Raw genomic sequence first — 11,387 nt, 5'->3', positions numbered from 1 at the left:
AAAATCTGGTGTTGGCCCAGACCAGGACTCCTCTAAGTAAACATGTATAAGCTCATGAAAGGAGTCCTCATAACAACCAGGGTCTAAACATTAAATCCCATTCTGCTTCCACGCTCAGAACAGAATCCAAACTTGTGGCTGTATTTACAGGGCAATTTTGTCCTTTGCCAATAACCTCTCAAGTCATTTTTCCAGTTTTTTTTTTTTACTTCTTGACACCTGCTAATATTGCTTTCTGGTGGAATTTTCTCCCCCTAGTGGGAGAAAAGTATACATCTTCTTGCTGGTCTGTTCCCACAAGGGAATTAAAAAGCACTGTGGTTCATATGCTGCAGAGAAAGCAAGACATCACCTTAAAGACTGAAAAAATTATTGAGCCATGGACTTGTGTAAACTATACTTTGTTAGATGGTCATCTGAATCAGTAGATATGTAAAAACAACAATCTGCCTTGTGGCACCTTATAGACTAACAGATGTATTCTGGCTAAGCTGTCATCCATTCCATCCAATGCAGAGGTTGTTCTGCTCCAGAATTTTCCCAGGGACCAATGTCAGACTGACTGGTCTGTAGTTCCTGGGTTCTTTTTTTTCCTTTCTTGAAAACAGGGACAACATTAGCCCTTCCCCGGTCATCTGACACTTCTCCTGTCTTCCCTTAATTCTTAAAGATTGTAGATAGTGGTTCTGAGAGTTCTTCTGCCAACTCCTTTGTGACTCTAGGATGTAGTTCATTGGACCCTGGAGATTTGAATTCATTCAACCCAATTAGATGATGCTTGACCATTCGCCTATCAATCTTGAGCTGCCATCCTGCTTCATTGGCTTGCACTTCCCTTTCATCAGGAAAATCATAGATCTTCTTTAGGGAGAAGACTGAGTCAAAGCAGGAATTGAGCACTTCTGCCTTTTCTCTCTCATGTGTTATAATTTTGCAATCCACATTGAGTAGCTGAACCCTTGTCTCTCCTTTTTTACTTTGGACGTATCTGAAGAAGTCTTTTGTACTGCTTTTAGCATTCCTCATTAGCCTCAGTTCATTTCTACCTTTAGCCTTCCTGATACCATCCCTGCAATTCCATGCTACCTGCCTGTATTCTTCCTTTGTAGCCTGGCCTTCCTCCCACTTCCTATACATGTCTTTTTTCCATTTCTAAGCTTTTTGTGAAATCACATGGACTTCCTCTGTTGTCGTCTACCCTTGTTCCTTGCTGGAATTGTTCGTAATTGTGCCTTTAGAATTTGCTTTTTTAAATTCCCACACATCTTGGACTCCTTTTCTCATTAAAGGCTATCTACTATCTACTAACATCTACTATTGGGCAGTCTAAAAGTGCAGTTAATTAAGCAAAACAAGCCCAAAAGAATAAAATGCAAGAGACAGTGCTAGGGGTATGGGACCTTCTAATGCAGGTTTAGGATGGGGTAGGGCTGGGGGCAAGGGTGAGGAGGAAGGAAAACTCTTGTGGCATGAGTAGAAATCTGTTTCTGTAACACTGGACTTAGCCCAAACAGTGATCTTGTAGTAAATGAAACCTTTCCTAGAAATTGAAATTACATTGCTCAGTATTACATGTGCAAATACATTCCTACTTAGTGACTAAAAACTAGACTCCATCATAACTTGTGCATGGAGTGGAGGGAGTATGCTAAGGTCTGCTGAAGGAGCTCCTGGAAGAGTTAAATATTTCTCCCCACCCACCCTCTGCCTTCTGCATGTTGTAACATTTCACTTAAGACTTCTGCCCCTGCATTTTCTTGTACACAGAGACTGATCTACCCGTCCTATAGAAACAACAGCAGAAGGGCCTCATTTGCACAGGATGGCCTGTAAGACAGGAAAAGATATTCACATGAATGAGCTCTTGATGTTCTTCGGTCTTGTCACGGTGCTGCCTGAGTAAATATGAGAAGAGAATGTGGCCTGGGAATTAATAACCACTTTGGGCAGCAGCCTGGGATTTAAGGCAGCTGCCCTTCCCCCTGCTGCATTCTTCAGCTGGAACATGCTGCCAGATAGGAATTCCTGTAAGCTTCTTATAGTATACCCAGAGGAAACGAGGCCTGTCCCAGTGTGTGCTTTCAAAGTGGCCTGCGTTGGTGCAGAGGAAATACCCTTTGCCCTAAATTGGAAATAGTGCAGCCTTGTGTAGTATCCATTGTATACACTACTTAGTGACATTCTACGTACAAGGTGAATGTGCGCAGAGCAGTTTGTTGAATCCAGTCTAGTATTCACCTCCAGGAACTCTCCTTACGAGCATACCTGGGCCCCATCCCTTTGGGAGGGGCCATCAGAACAGGCATGCAGCTCCTCCTCACACACCTATCCTCTAATTGGGCTGCTGTCTTCTGCTGACAATACATCATGGGGTCAGGAGTCAGGGCTGCTGAGAAACTCCCGTGTTCAGGGTGCCCTCCCACCTGCTGTACATCTTGAATGTTCCCATGAACTGCCTCCCCAACTGAAGAGTCTGGCCTTGATATTAGGATTTCTGTGCCTTTCATCTCAGGGTCTCAACAAGCCCATACTCCAAAACTCCCTCCTGCTTCTGCTTCTGCTTCTGATTCATCCCAGCCAGCAATCCTTGAGAACAAGCACCCAAAGCAGTCATCCTTCTCTCTCCCAATACTTTTGAAGGCAGGTAAGCCTTTCCTCTGTATGCCACCCCTCTAGCTAGCTAGCCCCTCTCTCCTGGCACTGCATCATTGAGTCAAGGGTCCTACCAGGCTCATCTGGCACCTGAAGCTCCTATCCCATGCCCCCTGCTGGCAGTTGCAGATCCTGGCTATTCTCAGGATCCCCTTGAACACCTGGCGAGGGCAGCCTTGAAATGCTGTTGTCGTTAGTTGCAAAGTCGTGTCCGACCCATTGCGACCCCATGGACAACATTCCTCCAGGCCTTCCTGTCCTCCACCATCCCCCGGAGTCCACTCAAGCTCACACCAACTGCTTCAGTGACTCCATCCAGCCACCTCATCCTCTGCCGTCCCCTTCTTCTTTTGCCATCTATCATTCCCAGCATTAGGCTCTTCTCCAGTGAGTCCTTCCTTCTCATTACGTGGCCAAAGTATTTGAGTTTCATCTTCAGTATTCTAAGGAGCAGTCAGGATTGATCTCTTCTAGGACTGACCGGTTTGATCACCTAGCAGTCCAAGGGACTCACAGGAGTCTCCTCCAGCATCACAATTCAAAGGCCTCAATTCTTCGGTGCTCAGCCTTCCTTATGGTCCAACTTTCACAGCCATACATTGCAACTGGGCAAACCATCGCCTTGACTATACTCACTTTTGTTGGCAGGCTGATGCCTCTGCTTTTTAGTATGCTGTCTAGATTTGCCATAGCTTTCCTCCCCAGGAGCAAGCGTCTTAATTTCTTGGCTGCAGTCCCTGTCTGCGGTGATCTTGGAGCCCAGGAAAGTAAAATCTGTCACTACCTCCATTTCTTCCCCATCTATTTGCCAGTAAGTGAGAGGACCAGTTGCCATGATCTTAGTTTTCTTAATGTTGAGTTTCAAGCCAACTTTTGTGCTCTCCTCCTTCACTCGCATCAAGAAGCTCTTTAGTTCCTTTTCACTTTCTGCCATTAGAGTGGTATCATCTGCATCTCTGAGGTGGTTGATATTTCTCCCATCAATTTTAATTCCAACTGGTGATTCATCTAGGCCTGCCTTTCTCATGATGTGCTCTGCATATAAGTTAAAAAGGCAGGGCAACAGTATACAGCCTTGCCAAACTCCTTTCTCGATTTTGAACCAATCAGTGGTTCTGTGTCTAGTTCTCACTGTTGCTTCTTGACCCTCATGCAAGCTTCTCAAGAGACAAATAAGATGGTCTGGTACTACCATCTCTCTCTTTAAGAACTTGCCAGAATCTGTTGTGATCCACACAATCAAAGGCTTTAGCATAGTCAATGAAGCAGAAGTAGATGTTTTTCTGGAACTCCCTAGCTTTCTCCATGATCCAGCGTATGTTGGCAATTTGATCTCTAAGCCTTGAGATAAGCCCCTCCATTTCTCCCATCTCAATATCTGGAGGCTCACTTTCCTGGGGCCCATCCTGCCCATCTGAAGAGTCCAAATCTCCGCAACCTTGAAGCGGCTACTTTCATTATGAACACTCTCAACCTAACCTGGCTCACAGAATTCTTTAGAGGATAAAATGGAGAGGAGGTGCTCTGGGTTCTTCACAAGAGAAAGAATGGCAGGGTATAAATATAACACCTTAGGGAATCTTGTTCACCAGTACTGAGCATCATATCAGCTCATTATTGTTTCATGTGGACTTCCATCCCATCATATAATTACCCATAGATCAATGGAATTCCACTGATTAATTGTATATATTCAAGCCTCATCTCTTTGATCATAGGACCCTTCTGGTCTTGGAGTGCAGTCAACAGGCCCGGCTCTCCCAATAGTCTGGTCTCTCTGTGCAGGGCCACCCAAGGTGGAATGGCCAAAGCAGACATGCGCCTAAGATGCATCATGTTCTTGAGGAGCCAGATTCACATCGGCAATGGCTGCCTCTGATGGTGATGGGGGTGGGAAACTCCTGAAGGGCAGCTACTGGGCGGTGGTATTAGCGGAAAGTGACACTGGCAAAGGATCTTTCACAGACAACAGCAGTGTCAAACAAACACTGCTGATACACTCACGCTAACTCTAGTTAGTACTGTGCAGAAGGCGGCAATGGTGAACCATTTCTGAATACTTTTTGTCTGGAAAATCCTATGATGAAGCAATCTAAAATGAAGCAAGAGATTGTGCCAGAAGATGAGACTCCCAGGTCAAGAGAGCAAAGGACAAGCACAATTTGCTGACGATGCAACTAGATCAAAGCCGAAAGGAAGGTAGTGACTGACATGCACAAAGGCAAAAGGAAAGTCCAGTTATGCAGAATACATACAATTGGAACATGAAATGGGAGAAGCCCAAATCAAGGCAAACTGGAAATCACAAAGCAAGAAATGGAACCATTAAAAATCACAGTAGTTGGTGAGAACAAACTAAAGTGGACTGGAATAAGACATTTTCAGTCAAAGAAACACAAAATGTTTTACTCTGACTAACAAAAAATGACATACTCAGAGGGAACAGAGTGGCTCTAATACCAATGCAAGACGTTGCCCAGACAGTAAGGGGCTAACATGGAAAGCCGGATCAAATAATGTAATTCATATCTATTAAATTATATATGTGTGTGTGTGTGTGTGTGTGTGTGTGTGTGTGTGTGACTTTTTGACAAAACTATCAACAGAACTACTGTTCAGGTCTATACTCCAACAACAGATGCTGAAGAAGAAGAAATCATTTAACATTTATGCAAGCATCCAAGAGGAAATTGATAACATGTCAGAACAAGGCTTGCTGATAATCCTAGGTGACCGGAATGCAAAATTAGAAAACAAAGTACAATCCCATGTTGTGGGAGAATTTGACCTAGGGGTCAGAAACAAAGCAGGGCAGTTACTCATAGAATTCTGTGAAGCCAAGAATCACTGCAAATGCATAATTTAGGCAACCAACCAGATAACCGTACACAGACATCACCAGATGGCCAATACAAAAATCAAATAAACCATGTAATTTTGGTAGGTGGTGGAGAAGGTATTTTCCCACTGCCAATACAAGACTAGTGATAGTGACTGTCAACTTTTAATATTGAAAAACAGAGTAAAGCTGGAAAAGATCACTAACGGAAGCATTAGTGTTTAATTGCTGAGCCCAACTGACTGCGAACCAGAAGAACTGTGGACTGGAACCGGAGGCATTTTGAGGGAAGGCTGCCAAAAGATAATTCCAGTGCCAAAAGGGGGGAAAGCCTAGTTGGCTGAGAGAAAAACGTTCACAACTGCAACTAGAGATAAGTGAAAAAAAATCATTCATATTGAGGTTTTAAAGGATTTAACCTATTCATAGTTCCTGAAACTAACACGGGCCTGAACGCATTTTTTGGTCAAAAATCAGTGCGTGCTAGAGTTTGTGATGCATTTCATGAAACAGAACAAAAACTATGCTCATTTCTAAAATATGCAGTAGAAAGAAGAAAGAATTCAGTAGAGGAGAACTGAGCTAGGACTGGGGGCCTAAGGTCCCCAGTTCCCCGTGGGCAGAATGATGCAGCAGGGTGTGGCCGTGCCCTCTGATGTCAGTGCTCCCCTCCCAGAGCAGCAGCTGATGGGGAAAATGTGTGGGACAGCTGTCTCTCGCCCTCCCGGTTCATGTTGCCTTCCATCATCAGCCCCTGGGCATGCCTCCAGCAGCCCCTAGGGGGCATGGGGGCAGGAAATCCCCCTCTTATCTGCAGTCGTTGTTTGACAAGAACAGAGTCCCCGGTCCCCCTTCCCAAACCATGAGTTGACTCCTGAGAGTGGGGCTTGGCTGTGGAGCCAAAGCTTCCACAGGCCAAATGGGAAACATCTACCACCAAAGTCTCCCCTCCCCTATTTTAACCAATGGATACATGCATAGATTTGAACAATGCACACATTCTTATAGTGTGCTTTGAAAATACAATGAGAGAGAGAGAGAGAGAGAGAGAGAGAGAGAGAGAGAGAGAGAGAGAGAAAACTACCAAAGGACAAATGTGCAGAAAAATATGTATCCATTTCTGTGCCTGGAGAAGTTTGCTTGGAGCTGGACTAGAACAAGTTTGAAGAGACTGAGCTTGACAGAACTGTCCTTCCCCACTTATGACTTTCTGGGGTTAAACTGGAGCCAGGGGTCAGATTAGATGTCCTGGGAGGCTCCTTCTGACTCACTCAATTTCTTTGTCTTTGATTCAGTGCACTGGGTCACAGTAATCCTGTGCAATAAAATCAACATCAACAGATCCAGTCTTTCTGTGTCCTCATTTTTTTCATTCAGATCCTGGAAAGACTTGTTTACTTTGCTTACTTTTGTTCCGTAAAGAACAAAGGAGACACACAAACATAAATTACTTTTGCCACTTTCTCAACAGGCACGAGCATGTTAATGGAAATTTAATCACATGTGCAACCATTGATTTTAAAGCTTGCCACCTAACCATAAGGAAGGCCATCTTCCATTTTTAAATGCTGTCAATGCGCCAGAGGTGTGCCAGATCAAATCTGCTTGAAGCAGTACAAATCATGCAATGCATCAGCAGGGAGGGATCACAGGGAGCAACAGGCTGGACTCACACAGATCCTTACAGAGAACTATTGTATCGTAGGAAGCGGTGACCTAGCAGTGGCTTGCATTTTTAACTCTAAGCACTTGGGAGTAAGTTGCACTGAAATTAATGTTGCATAATTTCTGCATACACATAGCTCTAAGGTGTAGAGCAGCAGCCAGCCACACTGTCAGGGCAGGGGTGAGCAGCTTGGGGCCCTCCAGAAGTTTTGGCCTACAACCCCTGTCAGCCCCAGCCGATGGAGCAGGGTAATGGGGGCTGTAGGCCAAACTTCCAGAAAATGCTTTTGTTGGTTACTAGAACACTGAGGTTTGCCAACCAGAGACAGAAACAAAATGCAGGATCAGGGGTAGTGTCAATTCTCAGCTGCCTGCTAGGAACCCTACACTGATATCCAGGGAAGTACACATCATTGAACAGAGCTGAGGCACTTTCAAATTAACAAATTATGACTAACTTTTGAGAAACATGCAGCCTACTTTGTTAGAAGCAGAAGTTTCTCTAGGCGGGGAAACAAGGCATGCCACAATTAATTTGCTAGTCTGAAAGACCCAGTGGGAGTCTGTGGTAGAAGCCATTGTGGAAACTCTTCTGGAATTGCCCCTGGGCTGCATTCCAATGCAGGCTGAGATTACCCCTAAGGTTGGGCTGTAAACAGAACCACTGCAAGCTGGAGGTCAAAATGAAAAGGTAGAAAACTTATTTCAAAGAGAAAGAAAGGTGGAAACTCAACCAGGCCTGATTGGGATGCTATCTGGAGTATCCTTTCCATCCAAGAGTTGTGGGGCAAAAGTGTTATCTAAATTTGGAAGATAAGAAAGCAGGCATCCATAAAGAATATGGATGGGATCTTCAGGCATTCACAGTGCTTCACACGCACTATTGTAACTTCCAGTGGGGGACTGAGACTTAGAGGCAGCTTGCTGAAGGCCACACAGAGGTCCAGGCAGAGGCAAGAGTTTGCTGCTTTGCTGCTCAGTGGCTCTGCAGTACCCACTCCTCCGTGGCCCTCAGGATGAAAAACAGCCAAGGCAATTATCGAGCAAAAGAATGAAAGCCCCAGTTCCGGTATGGCACCAGAGAACAAGCTACCCTCTGTTGAAACGTCTTCTGCAGTTTGCAGGAGCCCTTTGCCCTCAGGCCTAGAGATCGACCCTGGCTGCTCTTTAGACACCAGATCCTGAAGATGACGCTCAAATACTTTGACCACTTAATGAGAAGGAAGGACTCACCAGGGAAGAGCCTCATGCTGGGAACCATTGATGGCAAAAGAAGAAGGGGACGGCAGAGGATGAGGTGGCTGGATGGAGTCACTGAAGCAGTCGGTGTGAGCTTAAGTGGACTTCGGGGGATGGCGGAAGACAGGAAGGCCTGGAGGAGTGTTGTCCATGGGGTCGCAATGGGTCGGACACGACTTCGCGACCAACAACAACACCCAAACCTCCCAGCATATGCAGTGGTTAGAGCAGGGCGTCCTCACAACTGCTCCCCTTGTTCCCTAGGGGATTTCTGAGGTATCTGAAACTCTTAAATAGGCTGAGAGCCTATCTTGCTATAAAGCATCTTAGAGCAAAATCATAGGCATTGAGACAGAAAAAAGTGCTACAGCATCCAGCATGCTGCAGCATGCACAGGACTGTGCCCTGATGAGCTGAGAAAGGGGGTCTTCTGAACTCACCGTGAGTAGCCGCAAAAATGCACTTCAAGGACTGTGATGGGTAGTTCACTATAAGAGGTTTGCCTGGCACCCTCTATATTCTTTTCAGCACCAGGCAGAGACCTTTTTATTTTCCTGGTATTTTAACTGTTAGAATGCTTTTAGTGGTTTTACATTTTATATCTAACTATAGACTGTTGTTATGCCTTTTATGTTAATGTGGTTTCTGTGAAGTTCAACATTGGTTTTACTTGTTAGGCTGTTAGATTTTAATATTGCTATAGTAGTGTTTTATTGTATATTGTTATTTTATACAATTGTATATTGTTATTTGTAACCTGCCCAGGGAGCCTTACGGCTAATGGGGTGGAATAAAACTCAAACAAACAAGCAAACAGTTAATTTATGATCAGGCAGCACAGAGAAAAGTTGCATTTTCCCTTCTACATATTCAGGCCCTGTCCCTTCTTTTAAATAGCTGGCCACCCTGAAATGTGGGAATGGAGAGTTGTTTCCTTTTTAAAGTCAGCTTTCTCTTGTGTCTTTAATAGCAGCCCACACAGAAAAAGAAAGCAGGTGCATTTTCCCCTGTGCTGCAGCTAAACTTGGTGCTGTGGAAACAACTGCTAGGAAAGTCACAGAAACATGGCCAGTCACTTAATAGAGGACAGGCACCCAAGGCGGGAGATGGGGGAACCCGCCCCTGTTGCCGTTTACTTTCAAGGATGGCAGAGTGAATAGCAGTTCTTTACAGGAAGGCAGGACAGGATTGCTCCAATTGCAAGCCGGAATAAGGAGGCAGGCTTATGCCTGGGTGTGGGGTTCTGATCTGTTCTGTTCTGTTCTGTTCTGTTCAGGTGGAAGGGAAGACATGGGTGTGCATCACTCAGATCTGCCCTCCTGATGCCCCTCTTCTGCAGCCAGAAGGGGAAGGAGGAACAAACAACCCTTTCAAGGCTGAAGGATTTAGAGGCTGGGCATGTACGAAAGCAGGAATAAAACTTGGAAATGCTTACGACAACCTACGACAGCAGCAGGCAGGGGGTAAAAATTAAAATGATATAAAAACCTGGGTCCAGCCAATTTGTAGGAAGCGATTATCTCTAGCGTCAGCAAGCAGGGAGTGAGGGAATCAGCCTCTGATGGGCTTGGCTGAGGGTTGGATCCAACTCAAGACACCCGCTCACCCACCCACAGTGCCAGCTCTGCTCAGCACTTTCAGCAGGATTAGGGGAAGGGAAGCAAGTCTCTCTCTGCAGCAGGTGTGATGGTCAGAGTGCCCAAAGGCTTTGGCAAGGGCCTGCAGGGGTTCAAAGAAAAGAGAGCATGGATGAACGGTGTATATTCCGGTATGATCAATGAGGAGGATCTGTGGTCGCCAGGCTGGGAAAGACAGCTGCCTCAAGTCTTGGAAGGTGCAGCCAGCTGAGGACTCAGCCCAGGGCTTGGTGGTCAACTAAGGACTAAGCCCTTTTGCTACCTGAGATAGAATAGCCAATTCCCACACACACATAAGGACCCTGAGCAAGATGCAGTACCCAAGGCAGCCCGAATTATGTTGGTACCTGAAGAAGAAAATCACATCACTACCTCTCCCTAGCAGCCAAAATGCAGCAACCACACTACTTTAAAGAACAAGCCATTTGCTGGCGTTCCATGGCAGCCACGATCAATGGCCTGGGACAGCTCCAACCCAGTGACAGTCACTCTGCAGCTCAGACCGTCCCCTGAAATCACGGCTGCCCAATCATTTGTAGTTGCACTGAGGTGAGCATGAAGAGTTACCTCCAAGTCGGGCTGGTTCCAGAGACTCTGCTGCTTGAAATGGAAAATCGAGACAGGATACACACATACTTCACTAATCGACACGACACGCAGCAGCACACTCTCCCGGGAAGGAGAAATGAACCGTGTTGCTCAAGAGCACAACTGCATCTCCAGCACTCACACACAGGGCCGTTATCACGCATGCCTCAGGCGCAACTACTGCAGGGAGCTCTACATGGGGCTGCCCTAAGAGGGCTTCGAACGCTTCAACGTGTCTGTATTTCTATTCTCTATAACTGGGAAAAAGGGAACCGTCTAAAGCTAAGTGTGCAACCCAGTGCACATTTAGTCCAAGCAAAGTCCCCAGCCAGCCCAGCTGTCTGAACAGGCACAGGATTGTGCCTTCGAACCACTACAGCAGCAGCAGCCGCCGCCGCCGCCGCCACCCACTGAAATGACTGGAAAAACTGCCCTCATGTGAGAGTGCTTAAAATTATGCATGTTTCTGAAAAGCCCAGGAAAGCAAGTACATTTTGTCCTGACGCTAAAAGGATAGTAATCCTATATTGCAGGTGCCAGGCAGTCTTCCCTGTGAGTGTTTTCTGGAGAGGAGAAGCCACCGCAGAACCTCTCTTTCACACGCAGTCCATTAACCACAAGGCATATTCAGGCTCTGGATGATGAACTGTATCCAGTGTTAGTCTGAATAGTACTTATCCCAGACTAATGCTGGATACAACCTGATCATCTCACTGGATCACCTTACTGGATCCTGAGCCATGTAGACTGTCCTATCATGACGTCTC

This window comes from Varanus komodoensis, unplaced genomic scaffold (genome assembly GCF_004798865.1).
Source record: "Varanus komodoensis strain SLA01 unplaced genomic scaffold, ASM479886v1 scaffold42, whole genome shotgun sequence".
NCBI classification, from domain to species: domain Eukaryota; kingdom Metazoa; phylum Chordata; class Lepidosauria; order Squamata; family Varanidae; genus Varanus; species Varanus komodoensis.
The sequence above is the reverse complement of the archived record's forward strand: the minus strand, read 5'-3'. Positions refer to the sequence as shown.